Source organism: Leptonychotes weddellii, chromosome 5, assembly GCF_054177405.1.
Source record: "Leptonychotes weddellii isolate Sample4059 chromosome 5, ASM5417740v2, whole genome shotgun sequence".
Taxonomy (NCBI): domain Eukaryota; kingdom Metazoa; phylum Chordata; class Mammalia; order Carnivora; family Phocidae; genus Leptonychotes; species Leptonychotes weddellii.
In genome coordinates, this window is record NC_138373.1 from 151,288,564 (window position 1) to 151,296,827 (window position 8,264).

Consider the following 8,264-nt stretch of genomic DNA (forward strand, 5'->3'; position numbering starts at 1 on the left):
TCACCATGTTGTTTTGTATGCCTAGGGCACATGCCATCCCTTCCTTATTTATTCCTAGCACCTATTAGGTGGCCAGTGAAGGTTAATTTCCCTTTTTACTTCTTTTTTTTTTTTTTTTAAGATTTTATTTATTTATTTGACAGAGAGAGAGAGCAAGCGCAAGCAGGGGGAGTGGCAGGGCGAGGGAGAAGCAGACTCCCCGCTGAGCAATGAGCATGATGCGGGGCTCGATCCCAGGCAGACGCTTAACCAACTGAGCCACCCAGGCACCCTCCTTTTTTTCTTCTTTACCTTTATTCCCCAAGTTCCTACAGTGCCTTCCTCAGTAGGCTCACTCTCCTTTCTTGGCTCCTCTCTTACCCCCTTCCCGAACAGAGTGGGGAATCATTCAGACTAAGGCTCATATACGTGTTCAATCAACATACCCCAGCCTGGGACCTTCCAAGGGGAAGCAGGACTCAGAAATGTTTGCCTATTAGCAGTAGATTCCCCAGCTAGGAGCCCGACCAGAGAGGAGGGGCAGAAGCCAGGGAGGAGAGAGCTTTCCTCTCTGGGGAAGCCCAGAGATTTCCACCCAGGGTTTCTGCTTCCCTGGAAGCAGCAAAAGGAGCCAACCCTCCTCTCAGGCTCAGGCGGGAAGTGAGGACATCTGTTCCCAGCTCAGGAGGGGCCGAGAACCAAGGAGGAAACGGGTGTCCTCCTTGTAGGGGGCCTGGCAGTTGGCGGGAAGGCGTGTGCCTGCAGCCAGACCCAGCCCAGAAAGACCAGGAGAGTGGCTGGCCAGTGAGGCTGCGTCCTCTTTCTGTGGCTGGCCGTGGGCTGGGGTGCTCTCCCTGTCTCACCCTCATCCCGCCAGCCCCTGGGGCTCAGTCCATTCCTCCTCCCCACACTTGTTATTCTGTTACTCACCGCAGCAACCCCAGAGCTCCACATTAGAATCTTCCCTGTTTCACAGATAAGAATTGGAACTCAGAGAGGTTCTGTCGTTTGCCCAGGGCCCCATGGTCAGTGCAGGTACGCATGGGATTTGAACCGGGAAGTTTGCAGAATGTCGCACATCCTTGCTCTCTCTCCAAGTAGATCAGACCCTGACCAATGAGGAAACAGCTTGGGAGCCTCCCACCACCCTGGGCTCAGTCCACCTCCTTCTCCAGGCTCTCCCCTGATCCCAGGAGCTCGTCTAAAGCCAAGAGCCGCTGTGGCCCGCACTCGCCCTCTTGCAGGGGGCCCAGCACCTGTTTCTGTCGCACTGATCTGTGACTTGTGTTTCCCCCCGAGAGCCTGAGAACTTCTGGAGGTCTGGCACTGCATCTGTTTCGTATCTCGGTCACTGGCACCCAGTGTGCGCTCCGGGTGTGTCTACTTCACCCACGATGGAACCTAAGGACTGATGGCCGTTTCTCCAGCTCCTCTAGGAAAGGCAGTTTTCTTTTTTCTTTTTTTTTTTTTAAGATTTTATTTATTTATTTGAGACAGAATGAGAGAGAGAGAGAGAGCACATGAGAGGGGGGAGGGTCAGAGGGAGAAGCAGACTCCCTGCCGAGCAGGGAGCCCGATGCGGGACTCGATCCAGGGACTCCAGGATCATGACCTGAGCCGAAGGCAGTCACTTAATCAAATGAGCCACCCAGGTGCCCCGAAAGGCAGTTTTCTGATGACCCCCAGGATTCTGCAGATACTGCACCTGAAGGCAGGGAAGCCAAGTTTTAGGGCTCAAGGAGCATCCCTTTCTTTTTTTTTTTTTTAAAGATTTTATTTATTCATTTGAGACACAGAGATACAGAGAGAGAGAGAGCATGAGCAGTGGGAGAGGCAGAGGAGAGGGAGAAGCAGACTCCCGGCTGAGCCAGGAGCCCGATGTGGGGCTCGATCCCAGGACCCCGGGATCATGACCTGAGCCGAAGGCAGACGCTTAACCATCTGAGCCACCCAGGCGCCCCAGGAGCATCCCTTTCTTAATCCATAGAATGGGTATGGGCAGACCTTGCTGTCTACAGCGATGATGTAAGGCCTGTGACAGATAAAAGGTCTCCTTTTGAAGGAGGCTCAGGGACAGGCGGATACTGAAGAGTCAGAGCTGAGGCTTGTGATGGGGTTAGAGGCAAGGGGGGTACCTGGGACCCTCCTGGATGACCGCTCATGTGTATCCAGCGAAGACCAAGGGTGTCTGGCAGCTGCTCCTCAAATACCATGTGTTTCCTGATCTAGCTCGGGGACCCAAGGTGATCCCTAGGGGAAGTGGGGGGGCAGGTTGGGGAGACTCTCCCAGAGGCTGGAAGAAGGGACCATGCAGGAGAGCAGGGTAGAGTGGGTGGTCCTGCTGGCTGGACCCCGGCTCCTGTCCATTGAGCTTGCCAGCCCTCTTCTTGGCCCGCCTCGGGATGGGTCGGGGCTTGGGTCTCTCTCCTCTAAAATTTGCCTGCTACCAGCATGAGGCGCAGCCACTAGCAAATTGTACCCGCACACAATTTATTTTTTCAGATACAGAAATGGAGATTCAGGGAGGGAAAGGGACTTTCCCGAGATTACACAGCGAGGAGGAAGCATTTGATGATAATGATGAGGTGGTCCTTGCTCTGTTCCTAAGTGCTTGATACGAAATCATCTAAAGCCTCACAACCCCCTAATGGAACAGGCATGCTACGATCACCATCCCCATGGTATGGCTCGTGAAGCACAGAGAAGTTAAATAACTTGTTTCAGGTCACTCAGCTGCCAAGGTGAGGAGCTGGGATTCAAAGTCAGACATTCAAATTCATGACCACTAGGCTATAGGGACTTTCTGGGAGGAAGCACAGTGCAGGGAAGGCCGTTCTGGCAGGCCTGAGCCCGATGGACTGGGTCGGGGGTAAAGGGTAGGGCACGAACAGCAGAGGGGAGAAAAGGCGGCCTGTTTGGAGGCTGAAGCAGTGAACAGACCCAGAGTGAGCTGTGCTTGGCAGGCTGCAGGCAGAAGTCATTTTACTCTTTCCCAGTGGGCGCCTTGCCAACCTGTTCTGTTGACCCCATCTTTCCCACTCTTGGATGAAATCTCAGGCATATCTCATAGCTTTTTCAGTTACTCTGAGGTTTTACATGTTTTTTTAGATATTAAAATCATCTAGTTTAGTAGCAAAGTTCTAAGCTCTGTTCAAGGCTTCTTCTTTCCCTCAAGTCTGCCTTAAACTCAAAGACCTGTATAATGAGGAAGGAGTCACTCTCTCATTAGGGGTACTTCTTTGGGTTCTTCAGAGACCCCCCACAATCACTAGGGATCTCCCACCTGCAGTTTCTACCTGGGCAAAGCCTCCCCGGGCTGGCTGGGCTTACAGCCCCCTTCAGCACCTGCTTTCCGGGTTCCAACCCACCTTGAGTCCTTCTGATAGGATCTCATGCCCTTTCCCTGCTTCCCTCCCCGCCCGCCCCCACCCCTGGCACCAATCCTCTTGGGGCAGGGTCCTAATTCAAAATGACCTCAAACCAGCCACATTCTTCAAGGTTCCCTCTGGGGCCCTGGGAAACACATTTGCATCCTGGCCCCCAAAGGCTGGAAGTGCAGGCTGTTCCCAAAGCAGCTCAGTCCTTGCCTCGAAGAAGCAAGGAAGCCTAGCCAGGCTTTCCCCTTTGTCACTTACCCTCAGAATTCCAGGGGACACGTGCTATACCCTTGGGTTTTCTGAAGCCCCCCACTCACTTGGCCTGAGGTTGGGGAGCACTGCCAACTGTCTCTAAAGAGAGCCCCCTCTCCTCTCTCCTCCTCCCCCTCCACCCCCCACTCAGCCACACAGCCTTGGAGGGCTGAGGGACCAGGAGCACTTCTGGCCCAGGCCATTTGCAAGTCTATGCTTTGGAATGGGGTACTTGGTACCCATTGCCCTCAGCTCTGGGGGTCTGGACTGGAGCGGGCAGCAGGGCTGAGGGGGAAGGGAGGGATTGGAGTGGGATTTCCATTCAGGGGTCCCTCAGTCACAGATGCTGGTGACAGGCCAGAAAGGGATGAATCAGAGATGAGGCACAGGGTTCAGGCCCCACCGGTGGAAGGCAGTGAGTCAGGCAGCCCGTGGGGGCCAATTTGCAGTCTGGAGGCTGGTTTTGAAGACGGGGTTTGAGGGTGTCACATGGGGGTGGAGCAGAGGGGTTGAAAGCATGGACTTTGAAGTTAGGGTGTTTGGGTTTCAATTTCAGCTCCGCACACAGCTTACCAAAGGTACCACCCGGAGCAAGTGACTCAGTCTCTCCCGCCAGTTTCCTTGGCTGCACCACGGGAGCATTAAGCCAGAGTGAAACTGCAGTGTGCAGCTCAAAGCCTGGCTCATGGGGCCCTCAGCAGGGTTCCCTGCAATCCCACGAGGAAGGGAGTATTATTCTCATCTCCCATTTTACAGATGGGGAAACTGAGGCACGGGGCGCTAAGCAACATGCTGGGGCAGGCGCACACAGGCAGCCCAGCTCCACCTACTGTGTTCTCACCTACCACGCCACGCAGGAGGACGTGGGCACAGTGGGAAGTATGACTGCACGGGTTCAAATCCCACCTCTACCACATAGGAATTCGTGAGCCGTAACACTGTGGTCCACCTTTCTGGACCACAGTGCCCTCATTTCTATACTGTAAGTACTGTGCTCTCTGGCTTGTGAGGATTTAATTAGTTAATCCTTGTAAAGTCCACTCTGTCTGTGTTAGTTGTCCTTCTTAGAGCAATTCTGGGTTGGAAGGATAATTAGAGGAAACCCCCTCTCATCTGTTTTACAGAAGAGGACGCAGAGGCCCAGAGAGAGTGATTGACGGGCCTGAGATCACACAAAGTGACAGAGCTGGGACTCATCCACTGTTCCTCAACTATCCCGAAGCTCTTACATGGGAGGAGGGCATTGAGAATTGGTGAGCAGAGCCCTGGAGCACCCGGGCTGGAAGTCGGAAGAATGGTCAAGTCTGGACACATAGATCTGGAATATGTCTCCTCTTACCCAAGCAGTGCTTGCATGAACACCCTTTCGCACCCATCACCTCAGGCCTCCCAAGGAACCCTGCGAAGTAGGGACTCCCGGCTTCCACGACGGCTGAGGGGCATGAGGGCTGGAGAGAAGTGACCCGACCACCTAAACCCAAACAGGGGTCTCCTTCTGGTGACGGGGGTGTGATAGGCAGGCAGGCGGAGGAGGGATGAGTGTGGGGGAGCAGTTCGGGGCTGATGAGAACAGAAAGCCTCCCCCAGGACACTTTGACATGGACGCTGTGTCAAGGGAGCCTGAGAGAGGACGGTCACTTTAATGAGTCCCTGTGGGGGACAGTCTACAATTGCCTTTTCCAAAGTGTGTCCTGTTGCCTTGCTCACAGATGGGACTATCGGAGCCTTCACAGAGAACCCCTAGGGACCTCCAAATCCACCTGAAAAGAGTGAGTTGCTCGTGCTGGGATTTCACACCATGAGATGAGGTGGGCAGAAGGCTGGCGGGGGGGGAGGGGGTCCTGTCTTTATGCCACAGCACCAAGAACCCCTGCCATCTGCTTTGTCCCATTTCCATCAGCTCGTCGTGGCTCTGCATTGATGTTTCCCTCTGGCTCATAAAGGCTGATCGTTAGCCGCTGTCATTTAAATGGAGGCTCATGTCTTTGTCACACTCTGAGCTCAGCCTTTGGAAGAGACAGAGACGACTTTGGTCTTCTGCTCTAATGAAGGTCATATTCTGTCTAGAGGGACTACGGGGGACCTGTTCCCATCCAGCTTCAACTCCAATTGGCTGTGCACCTCCTGTGTATCTGCCGTGTATTCACATTTCCACATTCATCCTGAGTCTCACTGTTCTACGGAGATTTCAGAAGTTTGGGGAGGAGGGAGCAAGACGCCAGGGAACGAGAGATGTGGATTACCATCCAAGTATATGAGGCTTGGTTTTTCAGTTCTCTTTTAGCTATTGATTTTTCATTTAATTATACATGAACTGTGATGACAGTTTCTTGAGATGTATTGGGATTTGCTTTATATCCTGCTGCATGATGTCCGCGGTAGTGTCTGGAAATCTTCAATGTGTGCTTGAAAATGACGTGTCAGGTGCAGGATTCCATACATGCTGTTTGTCATTCTGCTGTGTGTCTTTGTGGCTTTCTTCTTTGTATGTCTTGTAATTTTGGATTGCAAGCTCACGTTAACAAGGGTTTTATCTGTGAGTATCCCACTGTGGCTTTTATTGCGGGAATGTCCTTCCAGAGAGGCTTGCATTTACTATTGCCACATGCTCTGTGGGTGAAATGCATCCCACATTTGCTTTGTATGTTAATTACCAGATCTAACAGTTCTGGGACCATGTGGGTAATGCAAATTCAAATCTCAAATTTGTGTTAGGGAAGGTCTAGAGTCATAATTTCTCAAGAGAGACTTAATTTTTGTTTTTCCAACCAGAGCCAAATATGAAATGTCTTTAATGACAGGTTTTTGGTTTTTTTGTAACCATTTGCCTTTTCACTGAAGATATGCTATATTCAGGTGTCTTGGTTTCAGATCTCTTTTGGCAAGGGCTCAAGGCCTTGTCTCCCATCCGTATATAGATGTAGAATCCAAGCTCCTTGGTTACCAAGATCAGCAAAGGCCAATACCTCCCCACACCTGTCCCTGTGTCACCCGCAGACCCACCCTGCAGGGCAAAGGATTGGCATCTGCTTATCACTCTGATTTTGGCTTCCTCTTTGTTTATGGTCCATGGGGATTTCTTTACTATCTTGGAAGGTCGCTGGGTGTTTAACAGAATGTCTGTTATACTTTAGTATCTGTAGGCATTGTGTAGCATCCCATCAGAAGGTTCCATCCACCATGCCCAAGACCTGGGTTCCACTCCTTGAGCCCGAGTGCCCCTGGTAAGCCTCCCCTGACCTCCCCACCACTTGCCTGACTCACTGTCCCCAGCCACCTGCCCCACAACCTCACCCAGATGAAAGGCATGAGATTGTTGGGTGGTGGCAGGCAGGGGCTAGATATCCCAGTGGCCTCTGGAGCAAAGCACTGAAGTCCCTAGTGATCCTTCCAGGGGGTCTGGTGACATCTCAGAGCTGAGGTGCACTTGGGGACAAAGGCTCTTCAACAAAGGGACAGATTTCTCTAGCAGTGCCTGGGTGAGCAGGAAATTGCTGCTCCAAGCCTCACATCTATGGGTCAAAATCCCTCCTGATTCACACCCAAGGTGTCCCAAACTGCATTCACCCTCCTCCCAAGCGGACTCCTCCACCAGGCTCCCTAGCCCGCCTGTGAGTGGCACCAACACCCCCTCCTTTGCTCACCAGATACCCAGGAGGTTTTCAGAGGCTCCCTCTTGCAAGCACTGAAAGCCAGTCACAAAATCTTCAATATTCCAAATATCTCTCAACTCTGGTCACTTCCTACCATCCCCACTGCCTCTGCTGTGTCCAGGTCTCATTATTGCTCACCAGGATTATTTCCTCCTCCATCCCTCCTGTGATGAAGAGACAGAGCTCAGAGCGCATGGATGTCTGGAGGGTGGGGCCCCTCACCTGCTGCTTCCCTTGCGAATCCCCTGCACGGATCAGGCGTCCCTGAGCTCTCTGAGCCAGAGCCCTCTTTGAAGTGCGAACTGTCAGAAGCCAGCAGCCTGAACAAAGATGGTGCGGAATGGGCACACAGGCCTGTGATCTGGCTTGAGGGGGGCTTCCCATTTGGATGCAACCATGCTGAGCCCCCCTCTTCACTTCAGGCAGAATTTGAAAAGACAGAAAAGCCACTGCACTTACAGCTTTTGAAAAATGATGGCATAATTTTGCAAGCTTACCCTTCTCACCTATCCCAACCCCCATCCTTCCCTTGTCCCAGGCCTGGGCTTCACCCCGTGGCTGACCCGGACCCCTGGCGAGGCCCAGGAATAGAAGGTGAGGATGGGGAGGTCAGGTACCACCTGGCAGATGAACCCTGTGACACCAACAGCAACCCTGGAGCATTTCAGACAGGGCATCGTGCCCTCTGAGCTGAGTTTCGTGGTCCTGCCCGGCACTCAAAACAAACCCTCCAATCCTCCTTAAGAAGCAGTTGTGGTCACACTCACTCAGGGGCAACTAATACACAGAGCTCACTGCTTAGTAATGGCATGACTTGTGACAAGGGGCAGCAGTGACTCGAAATCTCTGAACGCACCTGCCTCACAAGGGTGTTCCCAATCCCAGAGAGCGTGGGGCTTGGGGGCAAGAGCTGGAGGGCAGCCCCCTCCACCACTGAGAACTATGCCACTTCAGGCAAATGAATGGGTTAACCAAGTCCCCCCCCATGACACAGCTCTTCACT